At 40.4% G+C, this 21,249-nt stretch overlaps 1 long non-coding RNA gene and 1 other non-coding gene across 4 annotated transcripts in view; one reads left to right on the top strand and one right to left on the bottom strand.

Annotated features, from left to right (window-relative positions):
- The window catches only part of LOC100153759, a 29,133-nt gene extending 22,946 nt beyond the window's left edge, over positions 1-6,187 (top strand). The window contains exons 2-3 of one of the 2 annotated variants that reach the window (XR_002343488.1): positions 2,712-2,918; positions 5,075-6,187. This is a non-coding gene — a transcript (uncharacterized LOC100153759). Of the gene's footprint in view, positions 1-2,467; positions 2,919-5,074 lie in introns of those variants that run through there. The other variant, XR_002343487.1, reaches the window with a different exon arrangement.
- Positions 6,304-21,249, bottom strand: part of LOC102165975 — a 44,027-nt gene continuing 29,081 nt past the window's right edge. The window contains exon 5 of one of the 2 annotated variants that reach the window (XR_303164.3): positions 6,304-9,238. This is a non-coding gene — a long non-coding RNA (uncharacterized LOC102165975). The remainder of the gene's footprint in view (positions 9,239-21,249) is intronic. The other variant, XR_001308433.2, reaches the window with a different exon arrangement.

Genomic DNA, 21,249 nt, shown 5'->3' with positions numbered 1-21,249 from the left:
CTTTCCATTTACCACTATTACAAAGTATTGGCCATATCCCCTGTGTTGTATAATCAATACACCCTTGAGCTCATCTTATACCCAATAGTTTGTACCTCCCACTCCCCTGCCCCTATCTTGCCCTCCCCACTGGTAACCGCTAGTTTGTTCTCTGTATCTGTGAGTCTGCTTTTTTTAGGTTCTATCCACTTGTTTGTTGTATTTTTTTTAGATTCCACATACATGTCTTTTGGTTTTTAATGCAATACAATCTCTTCTGTGTTGTACGAAAGGAGAGAAAGTTTGCACTCCCCTTGACAAGGATGGAAGAAGCCCTTGGGCCTATCAAGACAATGCAGTTAAGGCATTGCCACCTACTGTGTAGCATCTAACCATTGTGGGGTTTTTTTTGTGGATTTTGTTTTGTTTTGTTTTGTTTTTTACATTTAGAATGGATAAGCAATGAAGTCCTGCTGTGTCACACAAGGAACTATATCCAATCACTTCGGGATAGAACATGATAGAATGTATATATATGCGTATGACTGGGTCACTTTGCTGTACAGCAGAAATTGACAGGAGTTCCTGTTGCTGGCTCAGTGCTAATGAACCCAACTAGTATCCATAAGGACATGGGTTCCATCCCTGGCCCCGCTCAGTGGGTAAGGATCTGGCGTTGCCTTGAGCTGCAGTGTAGGTCACAGATGAGGCTTGGATCTGGCATTGCTGTGGCTGTGGCTTGGATCTGGCATTGCTATGGCTGACAGCTACAGCTCCAATTTGACCCCTAGCCTGGGACCTTCCATGTGTCATGGGTGCAGCCCTTAAAAAAAAGAGAGAGAGAAATTGAACATTGTAAATCAACTATAAATAAAAACAAAACAACTACAACAAAAAAAGACATAACATTGTAAATCAACTATAATAAAAAAAAAAAAAACAGAAAAAGAAACCCTTTTCCATCTCTGTAGAGAGTTGTAAGACACACAGGAGCTCTAACATTTAGGGATCCCTAGGGTCTCTGGAAAATTCTGTATTGCCCTCCTGAGTCCCCATCACTTGGATCTGTAAGTGATCTTCCCACATGAGTTGGAGTGATGTGTTCAGAGCCCCCGAGGGCTGAGTGGACACCAGACTCCTGTGGCCCTTCTGGGGAGGGCCACAGATGTGCAGAGAGCTGCCCATCCCCACTGCCCCGTCCCCCAGCATCTTGTGCAGCAAAGGCTACTGCCTGGCTGAAGTCCATCCCGATCAGCAAATCTGCATGGTGTAGTTCTGTGGGGACTGCTGCTCTTGATCTAATTAATAGTTTATTTGTTTGCATAATTCTCAGGAAGGACTATTAGCGCATCAAACAGATGTTAAAAGTATCCTTGGTAATAATAGAGTAAATACAAACCTAGTTTATCACTTTGTCACTTTCAGCAAACACCACTCAGAGGTACTAACCTGTCCCAGCGAGGCACCCTCTTTAAGTCAACAGTCAGCCAAGTGGGAAAAGTGAACGCAGGCCAGTCTTGATCTGGTTCATGGTGAAAAGCCAAAATAATTTCTATAATGATATTTTTTTAATTCCCTGAAATCTGAAAAATGCTGGAGGCATGTGTATGACTTTTCCTTTCTCCCTCGTTCCCCTTAAAAGCTTTTGTAGAGAACCTGCTGGGCTGATAGTGCTATCTTTGCATCTCAAGGGAGCTCTTTGCAAAAATGTTTTTAGAACACTAATTTTTATAACACCCCAAGGAAACAAGGAGAGGTGGGTCATTTCCATAAAATTAAGGACTTCTGTATAGCCCATTACTGTCCTACATCTCAAAGAAAACAGAGGGAGAACAAGAAATCTTGAAATTTTAGGTGCCAGCTGAGGTTTGATTCAAAAAGAAAATGCCTCTGAAGGAGGAAAGCAGAGACTAGAGAGCATGACCAAGCCCTTCGTTGGCTCAAGGAATGCCAAGATGCAGGTGAAACCAGTAACCCCTTTATGTATGCATTGGGGGTGGGATTGGGTATATTTCTTTCTGTGTGACAAAAATACTCAGTAAAATCTCCCCAAATTTTCCATAGAAACTTTGGCCATTAAGACGCATGGATGGAATTCCTGTTGTGGCTCAGTGGTTAACGAATCCGATTAGGAACCATGAGGTTGCAGGTTTGATCCCTGGCCTCGCTCAGTGGATTAAGGATCCGGTGTTGCCGTGAGCTGTGGTGTAGGTCGCAGACAAAGCACGGATCCTGCGTTGCTGTGGCTCTGGCGTAGGCTGGTGGCTACAGCTCCGATTGGACCCCTAGCCTGGGAACCTCCATATGCCGCAGGAGTGGCCCTAGAAAAGGCAAAAAGACTAAAAAAAAAAAAAAAAAAAAAAGACGTATGGACAATTTTCAAAAACCGAAATTTAACTCCTTAGCTTAAAGTATTTGTGTATCCATTCTTGTTTTTTTAATTAGTTAAATTATTTTTATTTGAGTACCGTTGATTTTTAATGTTTCGTTCGTTTCAGGTATATAGCAATGTGATTCTGTTACATGCACACATATTTTTCAGATTCCTTTCCCTTATAGGTTATTACAAAATATTGAATACGGTTCCCTGTATTAACCTTAGGTCCTTGTTGGTTGTCTCTTTTATATACAGCAGTGTGTAAATGTTAAGCCCAAACTCCCAATTTCTCCCCCCTCCTCTTCCCCTTTGGTAACTGTAAGTTTGTTTTCTACATCCTTGTTTTTTAACACAGAAGGTTCTCAACATAATTTTAACCTTATAAACAGTCATCGCCTGTCACATGTGAACCTGGTCTTATTACCTGGAAGCAGGAGGAAGAAGTTCAGAAATCAACATAATCACTGGGGCAACTAGAGTGACTTCCAAAGTGGAAGGGGTGACATTGCCCTTTGGCCCCCCCAGCATCTGTTCCTATTTCCTCCTGCCTGTCAGAACTCAGGTTAGAACTCTGGCACTTTCCTTTCCCCAGGGGGCCTCAGGGGAAGCGAATCCAAATTGGCCTCTTCACCTCCGCTTACTCCTGGGACGGGCCTAATCTCAAACCCTTGCCAGGGGATGGTTCAGAAATGATCAGACGATCAGGCCAACAAGGCAAAAGGAGAAGCTTTCTGAAAGCCTCTGGGGAAAATATCCTTTCTTCAGAGGCTGCCATGGGAAGTCTCTCTGGGCATCACTCTTCCTGGGTAGGAAGCAAACCACTATAGCTGTCTTGGTTCCAGGCTGAGGATGGGAGTGAGAAAAGGAGAGAGCTAAGAGAATCGCAGGGAAATCGAGCCAGAGCCGTTAGACCCATCAACCTCAAAGCCTCAAGTACCTCTGGACTTGGGGGACCTGCGCTTATTTCATAAGCTGGCCTGAGGTTTCTGCTGCGTGTAAGTAAATCTTAACTCATGCAAGTTGTTATGAGGACTATTGGGAAGTTTTTAGTTTTTAACAAAGGCAAAGCACTTGCCTGTGTAAAGAATGTATGATTGACCAACAGAGAAGAGAAACTGCTTTGTAATACAACAGGAAGCCTTGCTCTACAGTGAAAATGATTCTGACATAATTTAGCCCAGAACCTAAAGCTTCATCATCATTCAGGACAGTTTGAACATGACCAGGTAAAATGATTCACAATCTTAGAAACAGATATCTACATGGCCATACTCAACTTTAGCACAGGACACTTTTTTTTTTAATGGCTGCACCAGCCGCACATGGACGTTCCCAGGCCAGGGACTGAATCCAAGCTGCAGCTGCAGCCTATGCCACAGCTGTGGCAATGCTGGATCCTTAACCGCCTGTGCCAGCCTGGGGTTGGGGGGGGGGGTCCAATCTGTGCTGACACCCACATCTGTAACCTGCTGCACCAGCAGGAACTCTGCACAGGATTCATTGAAGAGGATGACACGGACATCCTACTGTGCCGTGTAAAATGGTCCTCAAACTACCCCGGGCAAGAGACGGAGGCTGCTCTAGAGGCTCCAACAGTAATAATACAGTTCCCAATGGATGGAGCATGGGCTGGAGGAGGGTCAATCAAATGTATGGAAGCCAAGGCCCATTTTGTGCATAAATAAAAATGAAGAGCCTTCAGGAATTGGAAAAAATGTTCCTTTCCCATCTGAAATGCCTCCCCCAAATTCCTGATGTTTGAAATGATGTTAACGCAGAAATAAAGATAGTTCCTTAACAACAAGAGATAAAAGACCTCAGGTGCAAATTTCCCAGAGAGCACCAGTATGGCACTAAAAACACGGCACTCTGAAGTGAATATTCGTTTGCTTTCTGTCCCACTGGCTCTAGAATATAAGCTTTGTGAGGCCAGGCATATTTTTGTCTTGGTCATTGCTGTGTTGTTTGTAACTAAAATGGTGCCTAATCCCTAAAACATATAAAGTAAACATTTATGAATAAGTGCATGAGTGAGTGAATGACTTAGCTGATCCTTACCAAAAGCACACTTTTATAGCAGAGAAGAAATTTTTAGAGAACACTGTGTAGCTGAAAGAGATAAAGGAAAAGTGAACTATGTGGAAGCAAAGGGGGCGAAAAAAAATGAACAAAAGAAAGATGATCTTTTCTTCTCCACATTTAGTGGAGGACAGCTCCTGATTGGCTTCTCACACTAGACCCCCTAGACCCATGCTGAGGAATTGGAAAACCTGGCGTCCTTAGGCTTGAGACTCATGGACAGTATTCAAACCAAGCAGCAGAACCACACTGCACCTGCAGTCTCCACAGGCCTGTCCTTTTTCTCCAGTATCTATGCCCCCAGGTCCCCTCGCCAAAGTCCACAGGTGGATTGATCATGAAGCTGATGAAGGTTAAGCTTTGGTGCCCCCTATATGCGAGGAGGAATCCTAGCAGTGCCTTCACTTGTCCTGAGTTTCTGCAAAATTTGAAGAAGTCAGATATTTTAGTCATAATAGGCCAAACTGCTGTCTCTTTTTCTTCTGACTTGCCCTCTTCTCAGGTGGCATCAGAGTGGCTGCAGGCATGTGAGGGAGAGGGCGGCAGCTGAAGCAAGTGCAGTTGGAAATGTACTAGTCTGTGTTTAATGGGATGTGTTGGTGTGATTCCCAGTTAACTTGTATGTATCATTATTTCTAGCCATCCTGTTGTGCGAGTGGCTTTCAGGAACATTCCCACAGCCCACCGTGGAAACTCACCTGGTGTCATCACATAAAGTGGCAGATCTAAATGTTGTGTCATAAGATGAATGTGTTCTGTGACTTTAGGGGAGGAAAAGAGAAGTTTGAAATGGAGCCAGAAGATAGTCTGTAGAAAATTCTTTCCAATCAATTTTTAAGAAAGGATTCATTGACGTCTACTCAAAGTGAAGTTCTTTACTACTTTGGGAATACATATGAAGATGCAATATATACTTTTATGGTTCTGTACCACACAATGAAATTATTTTTCATGTATTTGCATATGAAGTCAACAGAAATTATTCTGACATCTAAAGGGAACTGGAATGAAAAGATCATTCCAAAAGGAGTAAATCATTAGAAGGAAGAGATCAATTGCAAATAGAAATAATAAATAGGCTCTTGGATTATGTAATGATCCAGTTGATGAAGAGTGAGCTATATGAACATATTTGAAAAAAAAATACACTTCTTTATGATTTGTCAGGAATGTGCATATTGACAAAGATGATGTAGTGTATAATACACTGTGGATATTTACCACAAAATAGTTAACAGTCTGCACCATCAATTCAAAACCTTCAAGATGAGGCACTAAAAAACAACAACAAAAAAACTGGAAATGCTCTGAAATCTTAGAAATGACCAAAACTTTGGGTGAAGTTTCCAAAATGTAACTATGATCCTAAACATCTATGGGATGATAACCAACGATGAGCTGAGAAGCAAGACACAAACTTTTCTCCATTGTTAATAAACAAATTTGATCAATCGGGCTAGAGGAATGCATGGTTTATCTTTACACGCTCTAGAGAGAAAATATTACAAGATCTTTGTGATAGAATGAGGTAGTCCAGGAATATGGAGCTTTCCAAAAATGAAGGAAGAATCTACAGGGGTGTCAGTTAAGTAAGAAAAGTATTGTGGAAGTTCCCTTGAGGTGCCTCAGGTTAAGGATCTGGCATTGCTGCAGCTGCGGTGCAGTCCACGACTGCAGCGTGTTGTATGTTTGATCTGTGGCTAAGTTCCACGTGCTGCAGGATGGCCAAAAAAAAAAAAAAAAAAAAAAAAATTCTGTTTTTTTTTTTTTAAATGTTGTGATACTTAAGGCATTTAAATATTTTTAAAATGTATAATTTATGGTGCTTTACCATTCTAAATACATACTCATTTTTGAACTTAATTTTGTATTAGTAATCATTTTGTTATTAAAGACGTATTAAATCATAGAAGCTTCAGATCCCAAAAAGCAATATATTGAGAGAAAGAGAGATCCTGGCTCCCCCTATGCTTCTATTCATTTCAGCTCTGGATTGGTTAAACTATTACTCAGATTTTAAAATGCACAATATCACTGTAAATCAGCTATGTTGGAAAAAATAATCATTATAAAAAATAAAATGCACAATATCATACACACATAAAAGAAAAATTTATAAAGTAGGTGAAATGAACTGAAATGAATTTTTTCCATATTATCCATCTTTCCTTAGTAGCACAGCCATCCTGACACTTCTTCGAATTTTGGAGGTAGGATGATATATGTGTGTTGGGGATGCAAGGAAATTAATAGGTTCTGGAAGTCAGAAACCCCGTTAGGGTTTACAAAGTGAAGGGGGAAAAAGAGGATCACAGCCCTAGGCAATGGCATCTAGAGAACAGAGGAAAGAAAATTTACTTTGGCCTTGGAGTGTCTTGGGTTTAAATCCCAGTCCTGCTGCTTAAATAGTTGTGTGACTGTGAGCCTTGATTTCTACATTTGTGAAAATAGGCAGAATACGAAGTGCCTTAGAGTGTTTGTGAAAATTAAATGCTACGACTGAAATTAAATGAAGCTATAAGGATTAAACGAATAGGGCTATTTTAAAGAGTAAATGTGCTCAGTAATAGGTGTTCTGTAAATGTTAGCTTCCCTCTGAAATACATGGAGCAGGATGTCAACTTATGCAAAGAATGTAAATTTGTTCTGGTCATAAATGTCAATGCATTCTCTGACAATGCCAGTGAGTTTGTACAGACTATATGGATTGTATTTCACCTTTTTGCCTTATCCTGAAGCTAATACCAAATAGGGCAATGACACGTCTGGGCAATTTTTGAAAGAAGAAATAAGAATGTCTGGTAACATAGAATTGTTTAATGTGTCTGGTCATCAAACATGATATAAACACTTAGATACCATTTCATCTCTCAGAATGGCAAAGATAAAGAAGGGTGAGAATGCCTGCCCGCCATTGGTCAGGGTGTGAGGGGGAGGGGCACTCTTGTAACTTTGGATGGTGGGAATTCAAATTGGAACAGCTATTTGGAGGCCCATTTAAAAGTAAACCTCCCCCCCAAAAAAAATCCCTTAGAAATGTTTACCCTGCATTTAGATAGACACCTCTCTACAGCCTGGTTTCAAACCACTTCCAGTTTGCATCCAAAAAATGTCTTCTTATGACCTCCAAAAAACATGCAAGAGAATGTTCAGAGCAACTTTATGAATATAGTTTAAAGGTCCATTAGCAGTAAAATAAACCAATGAAATGGTTCAAAGGATAGAATACTGCCCAGCAATATAAAGAATGAGTTACTGCAATACAGTATAGCATATTGAATCTCACAGACATTATGTTGAGGGAAAGTAGCCCCAGATAAAAAATTACACACCTTATCATCCCGTTGATATGAAGTTCAAGAACATGGGGTAGGTATTGACTAGGAGGGGGTAGAAGGAGTGTTTGGGGGGCTACGACTATTTCATACACAGATGTGGTTAGTGGTAACACAGTTGTTACAAATATGTCATATGTCAACTAAAAATTTTTATGTCATATATGTCAACTAAAAAATTTTAAGAAATCATACCGTTTGACTTAGTAATCATGTTTCCATCCTAAAGAACAAAACTCAGAAGAGGTTTACATACAAGAACCGTCACCACAGGGTTTTTTATCGTAGCAAAAATCCAGAAATAAATCAGTTCAATAATAAGGAAGTAGGTAAATCATGATACCTTCAAACAATACAATGCTGTATAGTCTTTAAATAGAATAGTTAAAAACATGGAAAAGTGTTCATAATATCGAGAAAAGGCAAGTTAACCAAAGGGTTATTACTATATTTGGTAGAAATATGTGTGTGTAGATAGGTGGATAGATAAACATACTATATTTAACCAAATACAGTATGTAGATTTTATGTAAACATTCTAGGCGTGCTCTGCAAACTCAGTTTCTCTAGCATTGTTGTCTGGATTAAATTAACTGTACAAAATGATCTTTACACAGTGGTTAGCAGTATCTGACACATAAGCATTTTATAAATATTAAGCATTTTCTAAATACTGGCCATTGCATGACTCTGGGATGCTGGCTAAGACTCCTGTTATCAGAACCATCTGAACTGCTCCTCTTTTCACTTTGCATATCCTCTGACCTGACTGTCACTTGTTCCTCTGAGGGATAACTAGAATGCTGGAGATGGGGTGGCAAGCTTATCGAATATTGATGCATCCAGCCATCTGAAAGGCCACCGCACCACACCATCTGATCAGAGACATTCCTTCTGAAGCCAGGTCTCAGGGTTCTTTTGCAGACGCGTCCACTTCCAACTGATATGAGAGCCACCAGAATAGCCTTGTGAGGGCCCCTCAGAGCACCTTGGGGCCTAGGTTCCAGAGTACTCTGAGACTCCCAAACCCAAGGACAAGGTTAGAAAGAGCTGGTTTGCCTTCTTTGTGGTTTTCCTCCTCCCACTCCCTCCAGGGGTATATTGGTTTTAGTTTCATTTTTGCATGACGACTCCCCTTTCCCCAGTTGCTGCTTTCCTCGTTTTCAGTTTCTATTTCCACTCTTCTCTGAAATGTTCGCTTCCAGAGCCGCTCCTGTGCTTGCTTCTCCCGACACCAATCCGCCCCAGTGTCTCCTTGCTCCCCTCCTTCCATCCCTTTCTCTCTCTTCCTTTGCGTCTCTCTTGAGACAGGTCTAGTGGCCTGGTTGCCATCTGCTGCTTTGCTTTTTTTTTTTTATGAGGTTGAGATCAGATGGCATCTAATCGATCGTCATGGTCTCCATGGTTACCAGGGTGACAGAGCACTTGGGAGAGACACATTCTCCAGCCTGGGGCTGTCAGACCATTCCTGAGAGGGAGAGAGAAAATAAAACCTCTTCCATCATATTTACACATTTACATCTTTCTCAAATGCAGCAGAACACAGACCCTGTTTATGTTTTACATAGCTACCTCATGGCTTGAGGCCAGGGAAGGCAGACTTTTTTTTTCCATCAAAAAAAAAAAAAAAATGTACAAGGACAAAAGTAAAGATGCTTTTTTGAAACTCAGTATATGCCCACCCCCACCCCGGACACACCGACTACCATCTTTTTTGCTTTCCCCTTTTAGTGTTTGGGCATTAATTTAGAGATTCTAATGAGATGTTATCTTTCCAATAAATCACAGAGCAGCTCTAAAACTGACAAGTGACAACTATTTGTTTCAGGAAAAGAAAGCGCCACTCATAAAATTACCCACACTTTAACCTTTGATTAGGATCCGCAGTAACATTAGTTGTGGCTTGTTCCTTGGCCAAGAATTATCAGTAATACAGGAAGCCATTCTTCCCACGAAGAGCAGTCACACATGATAAAATGTAAGCAAAATAACCCTTCTTAATGCAAAAAGGTGCCGGGGCATGACGGGTCTATAATGCGTTAATGCACAGGAGCTGGCCAATCTGGGCCTCATTATAATAGAATACGACGGCGTTGACGGCCCAGGTCTGGTTGAAAGAGACATGAGAAAGGGCTTGGTAAGAAGGATGTATAACTAATGGAACAAAAGCTAGATTTTTTGAGAAACTCAGAAGACAACAACCAATCTTCATCTCTTTAAATAATGTTAAAACTGCAAGTGGAAGAGTGTCTTTGATTTATTCACACACCTTTAAAGCTAGACACAGATGACTTGGGGCTATAGGCTGGTTTACTTCCTCTCCTGGTAATATTTTATGCTTCATAACACTTATTAGAAATTCTGCTCTTTTTTTATCTTTGTCAGAGAAAACTAAACTTAAAATTATGACACAGGTCCAAGGCCTGTAAGTAATTATTTTTCATTTAAAGGAAAAACATCCCTGTGACTGATGGGCAGTGCCTTCTCTCCTCTTTCCTTTGTCTCCCATGTGCTTTCAGACCGCCTCCATCTCCTCGGTACAGTATCTTAGTCAGATTCAGATATATTCATCTGCAGTGCCTGTGGCTGTTAAGCAAATATCACACTGATATTTGAAATAGAAATGATGCCATCAATTGGAGGAGAGACTTTAATATAAAGGGAAAATAATTTCTCATGAACATGACCCCTCTTATTTCCTTCGCACCTCTGTGTCTTTGCTAAAGCCTGCCTCTCTTGCCTCTCTGTGGTTCTTCCCACCCTCCCCCTCTTTCCCTGGGATCTCTGTAGGATGGCCAGGGGACATGGTTTTGTTCTAAGTTCCATCTCCTCAGAAGAGCTCTCCCCCGATTCCCCATGACACAGAGACCTGAACTCCTCACGTCCTTATTATGGTCTACACTTAGGACTTAGCCTGCACTGCCTTATATGTGAGACGTCAAGGCCTCTCCAAGGAGATAAAACTCAAAAAGCCTCTGGCCGAGATAAGAATTACCAGACCCTTATCGCCTTCCCTGTCTCATTGTAATGGCTACAAAATTCTCAAGCCCCCTCCCCCTTGAGCAACCTGGCCAACTCCTTCCTGCCCCCTACTGGGAAAAGTATGTGGCCCACTCCTCGCTCTGTCCCTATGGGGGCCTTAGACACCTCCAACCAAACAGCACGTGTATCATAAGACCCCTCTTTCCCTAACCAATCAGTAAGTCAGCAGGTGTATCCTAAGACCTCTCCTCTCTCCCTGGGTTATAAAAACAGATATGACCATGTGCTGGGCATCAGCTCTCCCTGATCATCGGGAAGTCATCCTGCTGCCTATCTCTTATCTCAATAAACTTATCTCCCCCGCCCCTGCTCTGAGTCTGGAAATTCTTTTTCCAACCCACACACAGACCACAACATTATATTCTTGCTGATATATTTGTTATGTCTTTCTCTGTCTATCATTTCTGTCATAAGTTCCAGTGGGGAGAGCCTATTTCCCCTGCTTCTGGGCTCTTCCATTTTTACCTAAGGTTTGGCGAAGATGATTGCAGCCTGTTGTGTCTACCATAGCTGGCTTTCCTTTTTAAGGCCTTGGATCTAAGCATCTCTTGATGTGCTGTGATTTTTGTATCAGCCAGGAACCCATCCCTGCGTTTTGCCTCCCATACTCTGGTGCACAAGCCTGCTGTTCAGAGAAGGTGGCTTCCACCTTGGGATGAAATGAGTCGTTTGCTTCCATCAGAACAACTGCCACAGCGTGGTGTCAACTCACTCCTGCCTTTGGTAAATTGAGTTTGTCAGCGCTCAGCCACACAGCTGAGTGAAATGTTGTGTGATGCGGGGCTGTCTCCTGGGAGAAAGAAACTGGCATAAACCACATCCTAATGGGATCCAGAAACAAAGAAGCGTGAATGAAGTGTTAATTGCATTCATAAAGACATTAACAAAGGAATTAAAATGGCAGCAGCTTCCGTCCTGACTCAAGATTTACAGGAAAACATGTGATCCCAAAGAATGTTTTAACAATAATCATCAAAGTTTATTGCTTGCCCACTGCAGAGATGACTCTCAATAAATATTAACTTTTCAAAGAACAAACATTTTTTGTTCATTATCTTGAGTACATTAACTAGCAGACAGTTTAATCCATCCCACCTCCAGCTCTGTTCTCGCTCCTTGCTGCCTTTATATGATTTAAGTTTCCAAAGAATCAAGAGGCATTTTCAATGCTGCTTCATTAACCATAAGGATGTCTGTTAACAGTTTGAGCCTAATCAATCCTACAGTTCTTATTAGAGCAAAATGCTCATTATCTGGGAGATTTTTTTTTTTTTTCTTTTTGAAGTAAAATTATAAGACTGGAGATTTTTACAGTCCTTGAATATTCCTGATATCATCAGCCATGTAGGCAACCTGGGGCACTCTCCCCCTGCCCTTTGGCAGGATCCCCAGCTGCTGACAGCAGGGCTAAACTGGCAACAGGGCAGAGGGCTGCTTTTGACTAAAGATGGGTCCCACTGATGAATATCGCACCCGCTTAATGAAGTCAAGGCCACGGACTCACGGCCTTTTATGGTTCATCTCCTCTCATTCAGCTTCACCCTCAGAGACCACACCACTAATCCTAGCCAGTCATATTCTATGTATGCAACTGGTGACTCAGGGACCAGATAAAAGTACATGAATCTCATCTAGAAAACAGTGGCCAGAAATCTCTGTATACAGCAGGCTCAGAGCTAAAAAATATGTTCACAGAGCATCTCCTGTAGTATAAGCAGCAACTCCAGGAGATACATAGAGCAGATAATTCCACACATAAGAAAAACAAAAAAAAAAAAACAAAAAAAAAAACTGCAGGAAATTAAGGAAAGTTCTGGGATTAGAATTCAGGTATTTTTGATCATCAGACTGCTCTTTCACCACAGGAGGCTAACCCTCTTGGGATCTCATTTGATTCTCATCTGAATCCTGTAAAATAAGGCAGGCTGTATAAACAAGTAAGTCGATTTGCCAGGAGCCAGTGGAGCAGGTGCTCTTAAGCCCCTGCCTTGAATTTGGCTGAACCCCCAATTACCTAAACAACTGTATTTTTCAGTCTATCCTAGATCGTTGATATTCATGGATGGTGGCAGATTTCAAAGTGATAAAATTCTAGTCTGTTGTAAGGGTCTGGGCTGATCCACCCAGGTCAGTCAGAGGAAGGGGACTTAGAAATGCAGTGAACATCTCAGGAGTGCTCACTTTCCCGTCATAAGAATCAGACCCACTAATTCTCTGGTTGCTTCTGATTTTGTTGAATATATTGGGAGCATTTGCTTTTGGACACGACCTCAACATTAAATTTTGGAATATCTCAAAATTCCTAAAATAAAAATTCTTGGGTTATATGTTGCTTTGTGTTTGTTATACTTAGTCTCATATCTATACTACAAACACTCAGAAGACGATTGTCTTTATTTCTCATTAGAACACATCACCAATAATACTTGGTGCCATAAACTTTACGCCAATTTAGCGCCAGTGTAGACCTGCCACCAAGTTGGTTAGGAGTCTAATCCAAATAGTATCTTCAATTATCTAGAAGTAATTAGTAGTATTGTTTGCATTTACTTTATTTGTATTTTTGTAATTTTTGTCTTGATTATAGGGCTCTATTATACCTTTACATTGCTCCTAAGATAAAAGACTATAATCAAATGCAACCTTGTCTAAGGTGAAGAATGGATGCAAAGATTTATAATAAATGGGAAAAAATCAAAATGAGCAGTTGGTCAGTTGTGGATTCAGTCTAGGCAATTGAGGTTAAAGCCTTGCTTTTAATTTTTTCATCAATAGCAGAGGGGCTGAATATTTTTCCTTGAAACTTCTTGCATCAGAATGTATCTCTTTCATTTGCCTAAAGATGTTGACCAAGGATATGAAGGAGTCTGATGCTGTAATTATCTACTGGTATTCACCTAGGTAATCATCTGGTAAAACATTTAGTTTTTAAAATTATTTGCATCTTCTTGTTTGAATACTGAAGAGACCCACCATGATGCTACCTAAATACTGGGCTGCGGTAGAGGTGTTGGGGGTGGAGTTTCAGGCTTTTATTCATTCTATTTATGTTGAAGTTAAGTGAATTAGCTCATGCTCATAAGTCAGTTGTGCTGTTATCATTGGGTAATCATTCTGATCATTCATTATTTTTCATTCTTGGAGATCCAAATGGATGAAGTCATTTTATACGGCTGTACTCTTCATTATGGTAGCTATTAGCCAAATTAAAATAAATTAAAATTAAAAACTAAGGGAGTTCCTTGGTGGCCTAGTGGTTAAGGATCTGGCATTGTCACTGCTGCGACTTGGGTCACTGCTATGGTATGGGTTCAATCCCTGGCCTGGGAACTTCTGCATGCCACAGGTATGGCCAAAAAAAGGTAAAAATTAAGTTCCATGGTTCCAAATTAAGTTGACCAACAACGCTGGTCACCTACGTAAACACATTTTGTGGTGTAGCTTTCTGGGTTATGTATCTTCAAATCATCATGACTACATTTGTGGTTAGTGGCTACTGTACTGGACAGTGCCAATTTATAGAACATTTCTGTCACCATAAAAATTTCTATTGGACAAAGTTCTTCTAAAGTAAAAGACTGAAATCCAAGACAAGCCATAGAAATGCATCCTATATCCAATTATTTATTTGTAGAACAATATAATCTAAGTTACAGAGGCTTGTAGGATGAGGCTGCTGGGGCCTGGGCATGGGGGAGGAGGTGGCCTGAATCTTCCTTCTCAAAGCATGAACTGGCCCTTTGTGTCATGAGAGAGGATGAGCCAAATCTCTAGAGAAAGGGCAGGTGCAGATAAGCCATTTCCATTTTCCACTCCTGCAACTCCCAGAACCTTGAGTCCAGACCTGCCGCCAAGTCCTGCTTGCACAGAAGCCCAAACCAAAGAGTGTTTTGGACTAATTTTCTGGACGTTATTTCTTTGCAAAATCTAGCTTGTGCCTTTGATTAAGGACTTCTTTTTTTTTTTTTGCCATGAATTTAAATGAATCTGAACCTAGCAGTGTTCCCTACCAGCCATGGCATTTAGCATAGGCATTAACCAAAAGAAATAAGGCTTTGGGCAAGTAAGGATTATCACAGAGACTGAGCAGTGCAGTTCAGTGTTCCTGGACTGGATGTCTTTAAGTGAATATCATTCATTGTCTCCTTGTCATTGCCGCTGTGCAAGTAAACCTATCATAGACCGAAGTTCTTTCTCTGAGTTGGAAAAGGTGAGGAGAGTCTCCAGTGTTTCCTGCAGAAGCCACTTTTAAACTTGTAAAAACTTAAACTTAACAAATCACCAATCCCATCCTTTTCTCCAATATATCTTACTAGAACAATCTCTACTATATCAAGAAAGAGACTGAGTCAGAATGTTTTCATAAGATTGTTTAGTCATTCGCAAAAAGCACATGGGAGACAATTCTCATTACTTTTATCACATACTTCTTCAAAGTGGGCTTTGGGGGAACATGTTTTATATTCTTAGTAGATTGTAAGTCCCCTAAAACTGCTAATAATACATATTTGCATCCCATACGGTACCTGATTCAGCAGGAGATGCTCAGCCCCTTGCTTCAACTCCAAATATTTATGGAACAAATATTTGTTTCCATCAACAAATATTTATGGAACATACTGATGAATGAATAAGGAGTTTATGGGTGACAAATTTGTCTAGCTTGGTAGCTTTCAGCTGATATCTATAAAAATTTGGGGGGCAGATGGGAAAGAGGTACAAAATTTGGGAACAAACACAGATTGTGAGCTGATTGAAAGTGTATCACTTTGAAGCTTCCTTTGAATTTCCATAGGGTTATGATGGGACAGAAGACTTTTTTTCAAGGGCAACTGTGTTTCAATTGAGGTTCAGAGATGTGCATTCAGCCTTTCATCTCCTTTACAGAACTTCCTTTCTGACATTCTTCCTGGAAGTAGGAAACCTAAAATACTGCATAAATTTGTATCATAGTGTTTGGGGTTGATGGCTGAGGGGCATAATAATGGATTTAGCTGACACTGAAAATAATTTACAGAAAAACCTTGAAATCCATCCTCATCTTCAATATTTCCAAGATAAGAGAATTGTAGATATATGCTGAAGAACCATAAAAGGGAGTTTAAAAAGTAGAACCTCTTTTGGGTTTTACCAATAGCGGTCACCTACATAGGCACATTTTGTGGTGTAGCTTTCTAGGTCATGCATCTTTAAATCGCCGTGACTATATTTGTCTCTTGTCCCAACAGTTTTTCTGGTGTCTCTCCTGCCGAAAAGGTTTCAATTAGAGCCTGGAAATGGTTGATACCGAGCTCTTGCATGGTGCTTGCCAACATGGGAATTGCTTTTAAACGTGGCTGTTTTTCATCCAAAAAAAAAAAATCCCCCCTTCCTGCCCTGGAGTTAGAAGAGATTAGTCTCAGACAGGCGGTTAGCTGATTTTTAATGTCAAAGAAACTTAATTTGCAAACTCGTTAGAAACTCTTTAGTAAAAGCTGCCTAGTAAAACAGATGATTAATATTGGTAAGCTCCTCATTTGCATATTAATTAGTCTCCATACTCAACTAATTAAAACTGCACTGCCTTTTTGAGGACTTCCTTCTACACTGTTGATCTTGTTTCTATGTATAAGCATGTATTTTAATGAAAATAAGAGTTAGTGATTAGGTCTGTACTTTTCTAATGTACTAATTTTTTTCATCTGTGACACTTGGGATCCCTTGAGAAGTTATAGGACCATCTCTAGGTAGCCATTTCATTGGCCCACAGAGCACTTTTTTCCCCAGGTTATGTGTCCTTCAATTTTCAAGGGAGGAAAATAGTTGGATTATCCATGACTGGTAACAATCGGAAATAAGAAAGGCAGAAAATTGTATTTCGGTATTTGTTTTCAATATTTGTATTTCTCCATAATATTTCAATATTTTGTTTTCCATATTTGTCTGGCTCTATAAAAGTATACTTCTAGTACGGTATTTTTTGACATTTAACCTTAGCTACTCTAAAATTTAGTCTACTTTTTAACTAAAAATGTTAATTAGAAAATTACTGAGTAGGAAAGTAGGCTAATCTAGTTCCAAAAATCATGCACAGAAAGCCAAGTTATTGGGCATAAGACCTTAGCTCGTATTGGTAAGAGCCTATTTCCATTGTGGGCAAAACAAAACCAACTAAATAAATAAAAATACCTATGAAAATAAACAATCTTTGAGTACAGTGCTCTCAAATGAGATTCAAGAGAAATTATATTAGTCCCAATCAGGCAACATTGGCCAAACTGCTAGACTTTTCTCTCAGCTACAAGAACCAAAACCAAAATGCAGGGAGTGCCTGTCTCAGGCATTTTCTCATGACACCGATCCCCAAATTGAGTTAGATGTCATTTTTAGGTTCTTCCAGAGCACTGTTGATTACACTTCCAATAGACCACATGTTATAGTACTATCATCATATCTTTACTTACACTCTTTACTGGATGATTCTCCATAGCAAGGCCTCTATATTGCTCATTATTATATCCCCCAAAAGCTTATCACAGTGCTTGTGATATAGTATGTACTAATTAAGTAATTTCTGGATAAATGGGTAAACAAATAACACATGGATTTAACAATAAACACGTTATGTGTTATATCTATTACTACATAACAATAACCCCCAAACTTAGAGACTAAAACCAATGTTATTTCTCATGATTCTGAGAGTTGGCTGGACTCTTCTGCTCTCTCATGGTGAACACCATGGTTCCCTCATGGTGCTGCATTCAGTTGTGGGTCTTCAGGGGTTACACTCAGCTGGGACAGCCAAGAATCTGGAATTCTCTCTCCATATGTCTTTCATCCTCAAGTCAGCTCCTAGGCGCTCCTACCATGGTAGCAGTAGTGTTCTAATCTATCCAGTGTCTTATGCCTCCTTTGCAGAACTTCCTTTCTGACATTCTTCCTGGCAGTAGGAAACCTAAAGGCATTGTATGAATTTGCACTGTATTTGTTGTAACCTCCTTCTAATATGACTTCCCCTTCTGCAGAGACTTAAAATGATAAAATCTATATTTATCAGACTCCCTTGCAGCTAAGATCCTTGATGACTTAGCTTCACCTCATCAGATGAACAGTATGAGAACTTGGAAACTAAGTCTAGTGGGAAACTAAGTCAAGTGGGAGCTTGAAGGGCATTAAAGGGCATCGGCTTTTGCTAGCATGAATAACAGCAGCTGGAGCATGGCTTTGGGGACAAGAGTCGTGGTTGGAGTCATGTCCCGAGTGCATGGGTTTGATGATATGATCTCAGAGTCTGCAGCAGGTGTGGCACCTTCTGGACTCTTAGCATGTAAACTGTAGCAGAGGGAGCGGTTCCCTTGGTGGGCTGCTTCAAAGGTGATGTTTGAGAGGCATTTTTCGTGAAGATCTTGCCTAATGCTCACCTATCTAGCCCTTTTAGTACTTTTGTAGGCACCAAAGTCCTTTTCTGTTTAAAATAGCCAGCATAGTTTCTGTTTTCTGCACCGAACCCTGATAGGTAGATTTCCTTCCAAAATTATAATGGGGTTTCCATGAAACATTTTATGTAAGAGTGATTGGCACAAAGTAAGAACTCATTTTCTTCTCTTATAATTTGTATATACAAAGTCACAGATGAAACATCCAAATGTTTTGAAAGATTTTGATGACTGACTTTTTCCTCTGTGTCTCTTTCACTTAGTTTTCAGTTGGCCTGTAAATACAATCTTTAATCAAAAACCTAGAGTCACACCATGTACAAACAGAAATATAGAGATGCAAAATACATCCTTCTCTTAGTCCTTTAACAAAGGTTTATTGGCTATATAATAAGATTAAGTGTCTGATCCTGACCTCGGGCAAATCATTTTAGCTCCCTGAGCCTCAGTTTTCTCATTTAAAAAAAAAAAAATCAAAGAATTGGACTACATCATTTCTAAGTTTTCTTTCTTCCTTTCTTCAGAATTGTTCTTTATATCACTAAAAAATTAACTCCCAATTTTGATCTGCACATATGCAATCTCAGTTTGTCTCAGGGCTCTAGGCTCCTCTAGTGGTTTGGAATTTTGTGAGAAGAATTGACCATGTGTTTTTATGCACTCTTTATTTCTCAAAGCAGCCAGGACCACCACTCCCTTATCAATCATAATATGTTTTCTTGACCCAGAGAATCATGGATCTAAGACTCCTACACATAATTCTTCCTTCATTTTCACATTTAAGAAAGCACTAGCTTCATCACTGGCAACATTTAGTGAACATCTATTTATTATATACTTTGTATTTTCTTATGCACAAAGTATTGCATACTTATTTTCTTAGTGCCCATTTTAACATCTGCAATGCTCTATGTACTCTTCTGAGATGAGGAAACTAAGGCAAGAGAGAAGATAAGCAGGTTGCCTAGGGCCACAGAACTAGTAAGTAGCAGCACTAGACTTGACTAGGCTTATTTGAACTGAAAGCCTCTTAATCACTGTAGTAGATGGCATCTCAATAATAATAGTGATGCTAATAATAATAATAACAAGAATTTTGAAAACTGTTGTTTTAGATAACTTTTATTGAGCACTTACTATATGCCAAGTACTCTATTTTTTTATTCTTATTCTGAATTCAGTCTCAGAATTTATAGCCTAAATCCCATTGTAACCTCCGTTTTATAGAGGAAGAAATGGAAGAATCTCTCTTTTTTTTTTTTTTTTTTTGGTCTTTTTTTGTCTTTTTAGGGCCACACCCATGGCATACAGAGGTTCCTAGGCTAGGGGTCCAATTGGAGCTGTAGCCGCTGGCCTACATCACAGCCATAGCAACGATGGATCTGAGCCATGTCTGCAACCTATACCACAGCTCATGGCAATGCTAGATCCTTAACCCACTGAGCAAGGCCAGGGATCAAACCCACGTCCTCATGGATGCTAGTCGGATTTGCTAACCACTGAGCCACGACAGGAACTCCTGGCGTTAAGAATCTTAACCAAAGTTGTTCAGCCAATCATTGGTGGGGCTGGGCTGTGAGCTTATGGAGCCAGAGTGGTCCTACATGTCATGCCTCCTGTTTCCTAAAATAGAGATGGTATTGGGGGGAAAATCTTGACTCTGCCTTAATTTGTGGAAAAAATCAATTGTTTGCATAATTAAAAGTCATGTAAGTAACAAGCACATGACTCACAACTGCTTCTGCCCATCACTGTGCCATGACACCAGGACTGGGAACCACTACCAGAGGCTTGTGAGCTCAGAGGGACTGTGTATGTGGTGTGGACACATAGGCTCCTCTTCACATTGGTGCATGAGGACTGAAACAACCCTCTTCGTCATCCTCCCAGAGCTACAGAGTTTCTGACCCTCTTCCTAGCAAGGTGATGGTGGTTCTGGGAAACCACTTTATATTTTTGTTTTCAACACAATTTTTTACTGTTATGTAGTTGTGGGTTTAAAATTTATTTTTTGGGGAAAAAAGTATGGCCAGTAAAAGATCTGAATCAATCTTCTAAGTGAAGTAGATGCTGGCTCGAATGGATACGGAGAAAAATTATAAATCCAAGCAATTAATTATTAAACACCAAACAGCCAAGGATAGTACCTGTGGGCAGAGAGGCCCTCTCCTTTGAGGAGGTAAAAAATAATTGCAAGCACAGAGTCACTGAGATGTCACACTGGGAAGCATGGGGTGCACAGAGCAGTTGTTGTTTTCCGTTGGCTGAGCCACATTAAAAGAAAGGTGGAGATCTAAGAAGAAAGTATTTAAAAAAAACCCCTTGGGGAATTTCTTTAATAACTATGCATGAAAAGGAATAAGTGATAATGAGAGCCAGGGAGAAAGGCAGTAAAGGATGTTTACTCTGGGCTGCAGGGAGCTCCATGAGTCCCAAGGCTTTCAGGCCCTGAAAGAGCACTGGTATGGCACATAGTAGGTGCTCAAAAATTATTGAAATAACCAGAAGTCAATGACTGTATGGATGCCTTTCCCCCCTAAGTTTGAGAAAAGAGGAAACTTTATAAATATTATTGAAATTGTATCTGTTATGGATGGAGTGCTTATGAGTGCCGTCCCCACCCCCTGTCACGTTCATATGTTGAAGTCCTAACCCCTGCAGTGTGATGGTATTTAGAGATGTGGGCTTTGGGGGGTAATGAGATGACATCACAGGTGTGGGGCCCTGGTCCAATGGGATTAGTGCCCTTATAAGAAGGACACTGGAGAGCGTGGGTTTACTCTCCCTCTCCCTCCTCTCTCTTTCTCTCTCCCTCCCTCATTCTTCCTCTCCCTCTCCCCCTTTCTCTTCTTCTTCCTCTTCTTCTCCCTCTCCCCAGCTACAAAAGAAGAAGTTATGTGAGGACATAGAAAGAAGAGGGCCATCTGCAAGCCAGGCAAAAAGTCCTTCCCAGAAACCAAAAAGCCTGGCACCTTGGTTTGGGACTTCTCAGCCTCCAGATCTGTTAGAAATAAATATC

Source organism: Sus scrofa, chromosome 4, assembly GCF_000003025.6.
Source record: "Sus scrofa isolate TJ Tabasco breed Duroc chromosome 4, Sscrofa11.1, whole genome shotgun sequence".
NCBI lineage: Eukaryota > Metazoa > Chordata > Mammalia > Artiodactyla > Suidae > Sus > Sus scrofa.
The sequence above is the reverse complement of the archived record's forward strand: the minus strand, read 5'-3'. Positions and strand labels throughout refer to the sequence as shown.